Here is a 9087-nt window from a genome sequence, read left to right on the forward strand (position 1 = left end):
GAGTTTCTATATATAGGCTCAGGATGGCAACAGCTGCAGTCCCAATGTGCTCCATTAGTGCTTCATCCCTTTTCCAGAAAGCCACTCAGCTGCCTGTTTCTGTCACACTTCAAGGGAATCCCAAAGCCTTCATGACTTACCCCAGTAGCAAAAAAAGGCAAAAAGGACTCTTTAGTGGGCAACAATTAATTTTAAATCATTGCAGCATGAATGGTTCTCCCATCTAATGCTGAAACCACAGGAAACAGTGCACTGGGTTTGGAATATGCAAAAGAACATTCCACTTACAGCTCATCAAAAGGATAATAGCCACGTGCTTGGTTCTCTCTCCCAGGTATGTCAACACATATTTAGCAAGGACTAAGAATCCACCAGAACTCGTGCACTGTACTGAAGATTTCTCTGTAAGATAAGTTAGCATTGGGTGAGGTCCAAGGAGCTGGTTTTCAGGATGAAAGACGAGGAACTCAAGATTTGTTTTTTCAAGAAAATAAGCCAGATGAAAGGATGACCTCAGTGATTTTCTCTTGTTATAACTAAGGCAGGTAGTTACCAAAATGGATGTCCCTTCCTGGGCAAGAATAACAAATTCTCATTCACATCCTCTTTAATTGCAGTTGTGGCATCTAAAGCCTGCCTGAAGCTTTTACTACCCTACAAAAGAGTTCTCAAAGCTGAATTCAGTATTTCAACAGAGTATATCTCCTCATCCAACCAACACGAGGAGACCCAGCCTTGCTCTGAGACAAAAGCTGATGAGGGACACAGGGTCTGTGCTAGGCAGGAGCCTTACCTTGTGAGGGCCAAGTAGGAGCCACTAAGTGTTCGGTGCCATAAACAAACCCAAAGGGGGAAAAAAAAGGCAAACCCAAAAGCAAAAAACCAACTCGCTCAGATCTCATCTTTTCATTACAAACGAGGGGCCAAGGGCGGCTGCGCAGAACCTCCTCAGCACCCGCCCCGCTCCTCGCCATAGCCCATCCCCCGCGGCCCACAGGGGTCCCCCTGCCTCCTCAGCCTTCCCGCCGGCCCCTCACATCTCCTCAGCCTGCTTGCTGGCTCCTTGCTGGCCCCTCACCGTCCCCAGGCGTCCCCCTGCCTCCTCAGCCTTCCCGCCGGCCCCTCACATCTCCTCAGCCTCCTTGCTGGCTCCTTGCTGGCCCCTCACCGTCCCCAGGCGTCCCCGCCGGGCCTCCCGCGGCTACCGGCCCGCGGCCTCGCCCGGTGCCGCTGCTCGGCGTCGCTCCCTCCGGCCCGGGCAGCCAGCAGCGCCTGCCCTACGAGGTAACCAAGCCGCTCTCCCCGCGGCTCCCTCGGGCCGCCGAGCTCCGCGCCTGGTCTCACCGAGGCGACGGCAGCTACCAGCCCCAGCAGCCGCCGCGCCCCGGAGCCACCAGATGCGGCGAGAGGGCACGGCGAGGGCGGCTGCGGCCGGTAGTCCCGGGGAACGGCGAGCGGGAAGGCTGAGGGAGCGGCGGGCAGCGCGGGTTGTGGGCATGTCGTGAGAGGAAAAAATCCGTGTAGGGATAGCGTGAAGGGACAGATTGCGTCTGTGACAGCGACAGAGTAAGGACAATCACACAGGTCTCAGAAATTCCTCTTACACGGTGTTTATGGCTGTTGCTGCATCCACCCTCCTCACGACCCTTCCAGAACAGACCCTATCCGCCTCTCCAGCAGCAATGTGAACAGCTCGGGGTTTTTTTTAGGCTTGTATTTCATTCCACATTTTCCAAACTAGAAATATTTTTACGTAGATGAGCCTCTTCCCTGAAGGACTGTCTGTGTCTCTCACCTCAGGTGGAGCGAGCAACCGCGTCAGGACAGCAGGGCCAGCAGCCGCCCTCCGAGCAAAGTGCTTCAGGTAACCGGTGGCCACCATTTCACTGCGTTTCTTTTCAGCGTAGCCATATACTTGGTGACTAAAACCCAAGTTAGCTGTAAGAAGAGAAAATCCCCAGTAAAATCTAATAATGCATTTTCTACAGACAACAGATAATTAGAGTGTTGTGAGGCAAAAATAGTTCCTGCCTTGTGTAAGGGATCCTTTGAAAAGGCAAATTTGAGAACATTCAGTGTATCCTTTGACTGCGACAGAGGGGTCTCTGGAGGAGTTACGATACCAGAAGCATTACAGTCTTTTCTGTAATTGCTTTAAAAAGTACATGGTCTTCAAATATGTCTGTTAAGAAATGCTCTCTTTTCTTTCTGTCTTGGCACAGGTACTTTACAGGAATAAAATCTGTGAGCACCTCTCATTTTTCCAGCAATTCTTTTTCTTTAAGTTTGTAGGAGACTTTAGCCATTTTAGCATGGATTTTCCCTTGCCTTATCAAGCCCAAGGCAGAGGTGTTTGTTCCTTGGTGTGCATAACTCTGCTCAAGTGAATGGGCCTTCAGAGGAACAGAGTGCATGGCCACAACTGTGGACGTGAACAATTTGGCAGGATGAGAAACCAAAATTAGAGTTATCAAGTTATTTAATGCCTAACTCCCAATTGTCTTGAAGAGGTTTCAGATATCTAAATAGCTTTGAGCTATAGATACTGGAGTAGAAATGGCATGGTCATTTGGGTGCTTACTCTCCTTCAGTGATAGTTGGTAAAATCCTACTTGGATTTGAATACATGGTGTAAGAAGTGAAAACAATGCAAGGGGAAAGCCCTGGGAAACCAAATAATTCATCCAAATAATACATATTTTTTCTCCAAAAGGCCACATCAGTCTGCCTATATGTGTTTTATCTAAAACTTATTTCAAAAAAGTCTTCATTGATATCATCAAATTGAAACTATTTGTAATTTCATTTCAACTAAAGTTTCTTTTATCCCTACACTTTTAAAATTCTGTTTCAATCTCTGGTGCTTTATGACTACGAGGAAGAAGAATACTCCATGTAGCTCTGAAAGGAAAAAGGTAGTATATATCACTTATAATAATGGAAACATTGCTAGATGTTTATCTTCTGCCAAGAGACCATCCCAGACTGCCTCATGGGTACCTTTCACAGGGAGGAGGATGACTTTCAGTGAAATTTAATCTACTAAAAGAGGAACAGAGAAAACACTTGAAGACCCAGGAAATAATTTGTTTTCTTAGTTGCAGACTCCTAGGAACTAGAGAAGTGAACATCCTCACACTACTACGAAAGTGGGACCAGGGATAAGTCAAGGAAAGACTGGAAGAAAACAGCAAACCTGCAACTTCAGTATCCCAGAATGTAATCTACTTAACAGAGAGGAAAGTGGCCCATCAGCGATGTTCCACAATTAAGAAACAGGGGTTTGCACTTTTCCTACAAAAATACAGAAAGCAATAACCAGGCTATATCAACCCACCAGACCCTGCCTCGTCTGCCTGTCAAACCCGCTCACACTAACATGTTGGAGCTCGCCTTACACAACTCAGCCGTTTGCACCCAGAGAGGATTGTGCCCTTTCTTTGATCACCAACTCTGCTCTCCCGAGTAGCTTCCAACAGCCAAGAGTAACAAGGTTCAGCAGTACGGAAAATGCCGGCACGCTGGAGTCGTCTGTCCCCCAAAGAGACAGCTAATTCACCTCACGCTGCCGTCAAGCCCCACGCCGTGGGACTGAAGGCGCGTGTTTTACAATTGGCTCATCACGGTCAGCAATGCCTGTCATCGCTTTCAAACCGGGATGCTTCAGGAGTCAAAGTGTGTCTTGTCACCTTTTCCTCTCGCAATGCTAATTAGGCTCTGCTCTCTGCAAGTGCACAACAGAGACACAAAAGATGTTGATGAGTCTTGTTTTTTGCTGCCCATGGGAGTTACAAAGGAGACTTTTGCAGTAAATGGCAAGTGATGCTGTTTGCTGGCGGGATGATACTGTATTTCACAAGCTCGCTATGTACCAAGCTCTTGCTGGAGGTGGGAGGCAAAGGGTTTTCTCCCATACTTAATGCACAGTCCTTTTTCTGCTGCAGTTCCTGCAGCCGTGCATCTCTGGCCTCCCCCAGTGCCCCTGCACTCCTGTTTCCACCTACCCCGGGGGGAGTGCTTGACTTGGCCTGTTACCGAAAAAGGGCATCAACCTAGTCCTAGTTTCTCTAGGACTGTGGGATAAGAAACAGGAATTTATTTTCAGTGTAATTCCCAAATCACCACTGATGGAAATTAAATCTGAAGGATAACTAGAACTATTCTAGAAATACGTGAGAATAAAAAAAAGGAAAATAAATAGATTCATAGCTTATAATTTACAGCAATGTAAAACCAGTGTGTGTAACTGTTATTGCATCCTGTGTTCACAAGCACGCACACAAGTGGCAGAACAGCATGTATTGTACTAGTGGTACAATGAGGTTAATTGGGTATTTCTTCTGTTGTGAAATTTTTACTTGTCAGCTTTAACAGTATTCCTGTTAAATACTGTTTTGTGTGAAATTTCTTAGCTTTTATTGCTGTCTTCTGAAAACGGTTTCACACTGTTGCAAGAACTCATGTATGGATCAGCAAAGAGGTTTCTGTTCAGTAGCTTTATTTTCAGTGTAACCAAGAACTACCAGAGGGATGCTATCATGTATATACATACCTAAAAGGTGGGTGCTTCATTAAATTGGATACAGTTATTTGCTAAACAACAAATTAATAAGAACTGGGGTTCATGAGTTTTAATCTTTGATCTGCCCTGGCTCCCTTGGTGCCCCTTCATCGCTGCGAACTGTGAAAGCAGTGCCAGAAGGTCTCATTTTTAACATTTCTCTTTGCTTTTCTCTTTATATCCTTCTTTTACTAACACTCATTTGTCAATGTAGAATTTTCAGAATTTTAGTGTAGATGTAAAAATATCTTCTTTTATACATATCCATCTTTATGATTAATAACAAAAATGTAGCGACTGACCTAAAAAGACTGATTCCTTTCAGAATTATAAAAGGCTTTCATCCCATCTTCTGATCTGATCTTAAATGAGGACATTTTCAGTCCTGGAAGAATGAGGCATTGCTACTCCATATAAATCAAAATCTGAGCTCACAGTCTAATTTAATCAAAAAAGGGAAGAACAGGTTTTACTGGAAAATGCAGACATAATCGTCAAATGATGGATAACATAAGGTCAATGGTAAGTAATAGCTTAGAAGAAAAACAAACCAGTGATTGGCAGATGCAAGATTGTATTTACTATTAACCTTTACAGTGTAACTAAATAGAAACATTTCCCATCTGGAATTAGTACCCAGAGTGTACCTTCTGAATCTTCATGGCTTTATGACCCATGTTCAATTACATTTTTAATTCTTTCCTCATACACAACACTTTTACAACCTTCCCACCTATCAAAGCACTATAAAAATAGGACTCTGCCGCTCCAGAGAGACCTATTGTTTCAAGACTTCACAGGCTCACTATTAAAGGCCATTTCATGTTTCATAAATTTTTGTATCAAACATTCATCCCTGGCTTGCTTCCCTGTCTGAATGACATACTGGATTTTATTTTAAAGGTAAATTAAATCCTTCCAGCCATATTTTCCTTATTCCAGATGTAACCCTAGGGAACCTCTGTAAAATACCATTTGAGGGTGGGAGAAAACAAAGCCCATTTTGAAAACAAAGGGCAAAATTATCCATAGTTTGTCTCATTGCTACTTACATGTTGAAATCCTCCTCCGTGCTGCTAATATAAATGTAATAGTTGTTGATCTCCTGCCTCTTTTCATATGCAGAGTCTAATCACTAAGTGTGCTTCCAATGAAGGATATTTATCAATATACTCTTGGCTTCAAATGGCTAGGGAAAGGGAGAGCTCTGAGTACACAAAATAGCCATTTTAGCTATAATTCTGCCACTGATTCTAACAGAAAGCAATGTATTAGGCAAAGATTTAGATGTGGCTAAACGATACCAGTTTGTCTCTATGAGTCGTTAAGAAATTTGCATCTCCTGGAATAGATTGGATTCAGTTGTCATATATGTATGTGACATTTCACATACAGAAATTTAATGCAGGACTATTTGGTGTTCCTTCAAATGATTTTTATTTAAAAGATGGCCAGGGAAACAGTTTCCCACAAAAAAAAAAGTGTTGTAATTGTCAAATATTTCAATGAAAAATGTATTTTTTATGAAAAATGTAAAACAAATGTCAGTGATTCCTTAAACATATTTATAACAACTTTGATATTTTCAATACCCTTTTAAAATATTTCTAAAGATCTAACAGAAAGAAGAATAATCTCGGGCAGTTTTTAAAACAAGATCCTCAGGCTCTCGGGAAACAGAATGATGTTAAGGAATTGTCAGGAACAGTGAGAAGGCAGCGAATTGCAACGTGACAGTGGCAACCTCTTAAACTGCTTTTGACACTGAGGAAAAGTCCAATATAGCTACACCTTTACTCTCTGTTCTTTCTACAACCTTTCATATGTATAAGGAGTTAAATGCAACAAAACAGAGTTCAGTGGCACAACTGTGAAATTACTCTATTTATCCTGTTAAACACACAGCTATTAACATTATTAAATAGTTGAGCAAATTTCTGTGAGAAGAGCTAGCATTGAACATCAATACGGGAGGTGTGGAAAGAACTGTTGTAAACCCTTCTTCAGGTCTTTCACTAGTTTATTGATGTTTGCCTTAGTAGTACAGCATGCTGCACTTAACTCCCCCGATGTGATTTTTCCATTTTCTTACTTATGCACTGTCCTATAATGGCAGACGACTGTGAGGTCCTTAGCTTTGAAACATAAACCACAAACAGTTACATCATTACCCTCATAACTAGTTGCACTGATTTCAGTAGGACATACGTTCCTAAGATAAAATCAGGAAAGCTGTATATAGCAGAGCATAGGTTGAAGAGAGTACTTATGTGCCGACCTGCCTTTCCAGAGCAGGGTCATGTCTGAAGAGCCTTTGATTTTAGGTTTTCAGCAGAACTCAGCTATTTGGAGCAACTGATTTTAAGACACAAGACTTCATTAAATCTCTCTTGGTATCATAAAGTAATAAAGACTAAGTGAACTTACTAACCTTAAGGGAGTAATAGAGCAGGTTTAGAAAATGGCAGCTACAGTTTCAGATACGTATTATTTCACGCCAACATAACTGAGCCAAAGTTTAAAGTATATATCCTTATGTAAAATTAGTGTGTCTCATTTCTTCAGAGAGGTTCCGCCTGACTTGCTTTCTTGTGTTGCCACTGCTGTCTTGAAGTTTGTCAGTGTGAGACTTCTCAGAACTGTAAGAACCCATTTTATTGGTGTTAGAGGCCTTTGTTATGTGCCATTTAGTCCACCAGACAAGTACTTGAACTTTAATACATCTTCTTAACTTCAGAATTAAAACTCACTGTAAGGGAACTTTGTGTGTTGTCTCAAAACTGGGTTTTACTCAAGCCAACATTTACTGCCACTGCATCAGCTTCATATCTTGTGTTTCTCAGCCTTCTCCTTATACCTCAGCAGTGCAGATTTTCTTGAGAGTGCTTGTTCCTGGTAGTTTTGGGTAGAAAACTTATAAAGATAAAAATATCTCAGAGACTTGCAAGTAATACTTCTCATGTCACAATCATTACATGAATAAAGTATATGAGCATTTAGGTTTTCCACTGTGGCTCTACTGTTTCACGTGTACTGACTGAACCAACCCTTGCTGAAGGAAACTCTTTAAAAGGCGCAAGGCTCAAAGGCACTGAAAGAGTGGGGGCTCCCATGTTTTATACAGGAGCTAGGTTGGAAATATAGCTTACTTCACTTCCAAAGAGTTATGTGATTCAATACTTTTATGAATTTTCAGATCTAGAAAGACCAGATAAAAAAAAGCAATAGCAGAAAGATAGATCAACATGCATACAGCCTACAGATTCTGCAAATTATGCTATATTTTGCTTTTCTGTCCTCACATGCATCAATTCAGGAATTAATTCTTGTAGTTCGCAGTTGGGAATACAACTAGTAAAACTCACATTTTGGCTGGTAGCCCAGATCCTCTCATATAAGTGCATCAGCCGTCTCCTGTACCATTACCAAATCCATAGCATTGTGTATTTGTTACACAGGAAGTGCTGTTAGCTAATGCTTAGCCAAGCGTGAAATAATTTCTTCAATATTTTTCTTTTTCCATTACAGCAAGGAGCAGAAAAGAAACTATTTTATCTGCATGCAGTTATCAGGTTTTACTCCTAAAGCACAGGATTAATTCTAATATTAAGATCTTTCTCCTCAGTTGATCTGCCTATCCTGAGATACATTTCTTATGCTTAAAAACTAAAGTAGAAATATTATGAGGGTGCTTTTATTTTGTGCTGTCACTGCTGGTGACAGAGCAGAGTGTGGTTGATGCCCTTTTTCGGTAACAGGCCAAGTCAAGCACTCCCCCCGGGGTAGGTGGAAACAGGAGTGCAGGGGCACTGGGGGAGGCCAGAGATGCACGGCTGCAGGAACTGCAGCAGAAAAAGGACTGTGCATTAAGTATGGGAGAAAACCCTTTGCCTCCCACCTCCAGCAAGAGCTTGGTACATAGCGAGCTTGTGAAATACAGTATCATCCCGCCAGCAAACAGCATCACTTGCCATTTACTGCAAAAGTCTCCTTTGTAACTCCCATGGGCAGCAAAAAACAAGACTCATCAACATCTTTTGTGTCTCTGTTGTGCACTTGCAGAGAGCAGAGCCTAATTAGCATTGCGAGAGGAAAAGGTGACAAGACACACTTTGACTCCTGAAGCATCCCGGTTTGAAAGCGATGACAGGCATTGCTGACCGTGATGAGCCAATTGTAAAACACGCGCCTTCAGTCCCACGGCGTGGGGCTTGACGGCAGCGTGAGGTGAATTAGCCACCTCTTTGGGGCACAGACGACTCCAGCGCGCCGGCATTTTCCATACTGCTGAACCTTGTTACTCTTGGCTGTTGGAAGCTACTCGGGAGAGCAGAGTTGGTGATCAAAGAAAGGGCACAATCCTCTCTGGGTGCAAACGGCTGAGTTGTGTAAGGCGAGCTCCAACATGTTAGTGTGAGCGGGTTTGACAGGCAGACGAGGCAGGGTCTGGTGGGTTGATATAGCCTGGTTATTGCTTTCTGTATTTTTGTAGGAAGCAATGACTAATTGCGTCAGCCAGCAAAAGT

General features: G+C 42.8%; 1 long non-coding RNA gene across 1 annotated transcript; it reads left to right on the forward strand.

Moving 5' to 3' along the window:
• Positions 1–964: 964 nt before the first annotated feature.
• On the forward strand, positions 965–4861 carry LOC142059488 (uncharacterized). Its single transcript, XR_012661381.1, has 3 exons — positions 965–1284; positions 1801–1864; positions 3099–4861. It is a non-coding gene; the product is annotated as an uncharacterized LOC142059488 (long non-coding RNA).
• The last annotated feature ends 4226 nt before the right edge of the window (positions 4862–9087 follow it).

Source organism: Phalacrocorax aristotelis, chromosome 7 (genome assembly GCF_949628215.1).
Source record: "Phalacrocorax aristotelis chromosome 7, bGulAri2.1, whole genome shotgun sequence".
Taxonomy (NCBI): domain Eukaryota; kingdom Metazoa; phylum Chordata; class Aves; order Suliformes; family Phalacrocoracidae; genus Phalacrocorax; species Phalacrocorax aristotelis.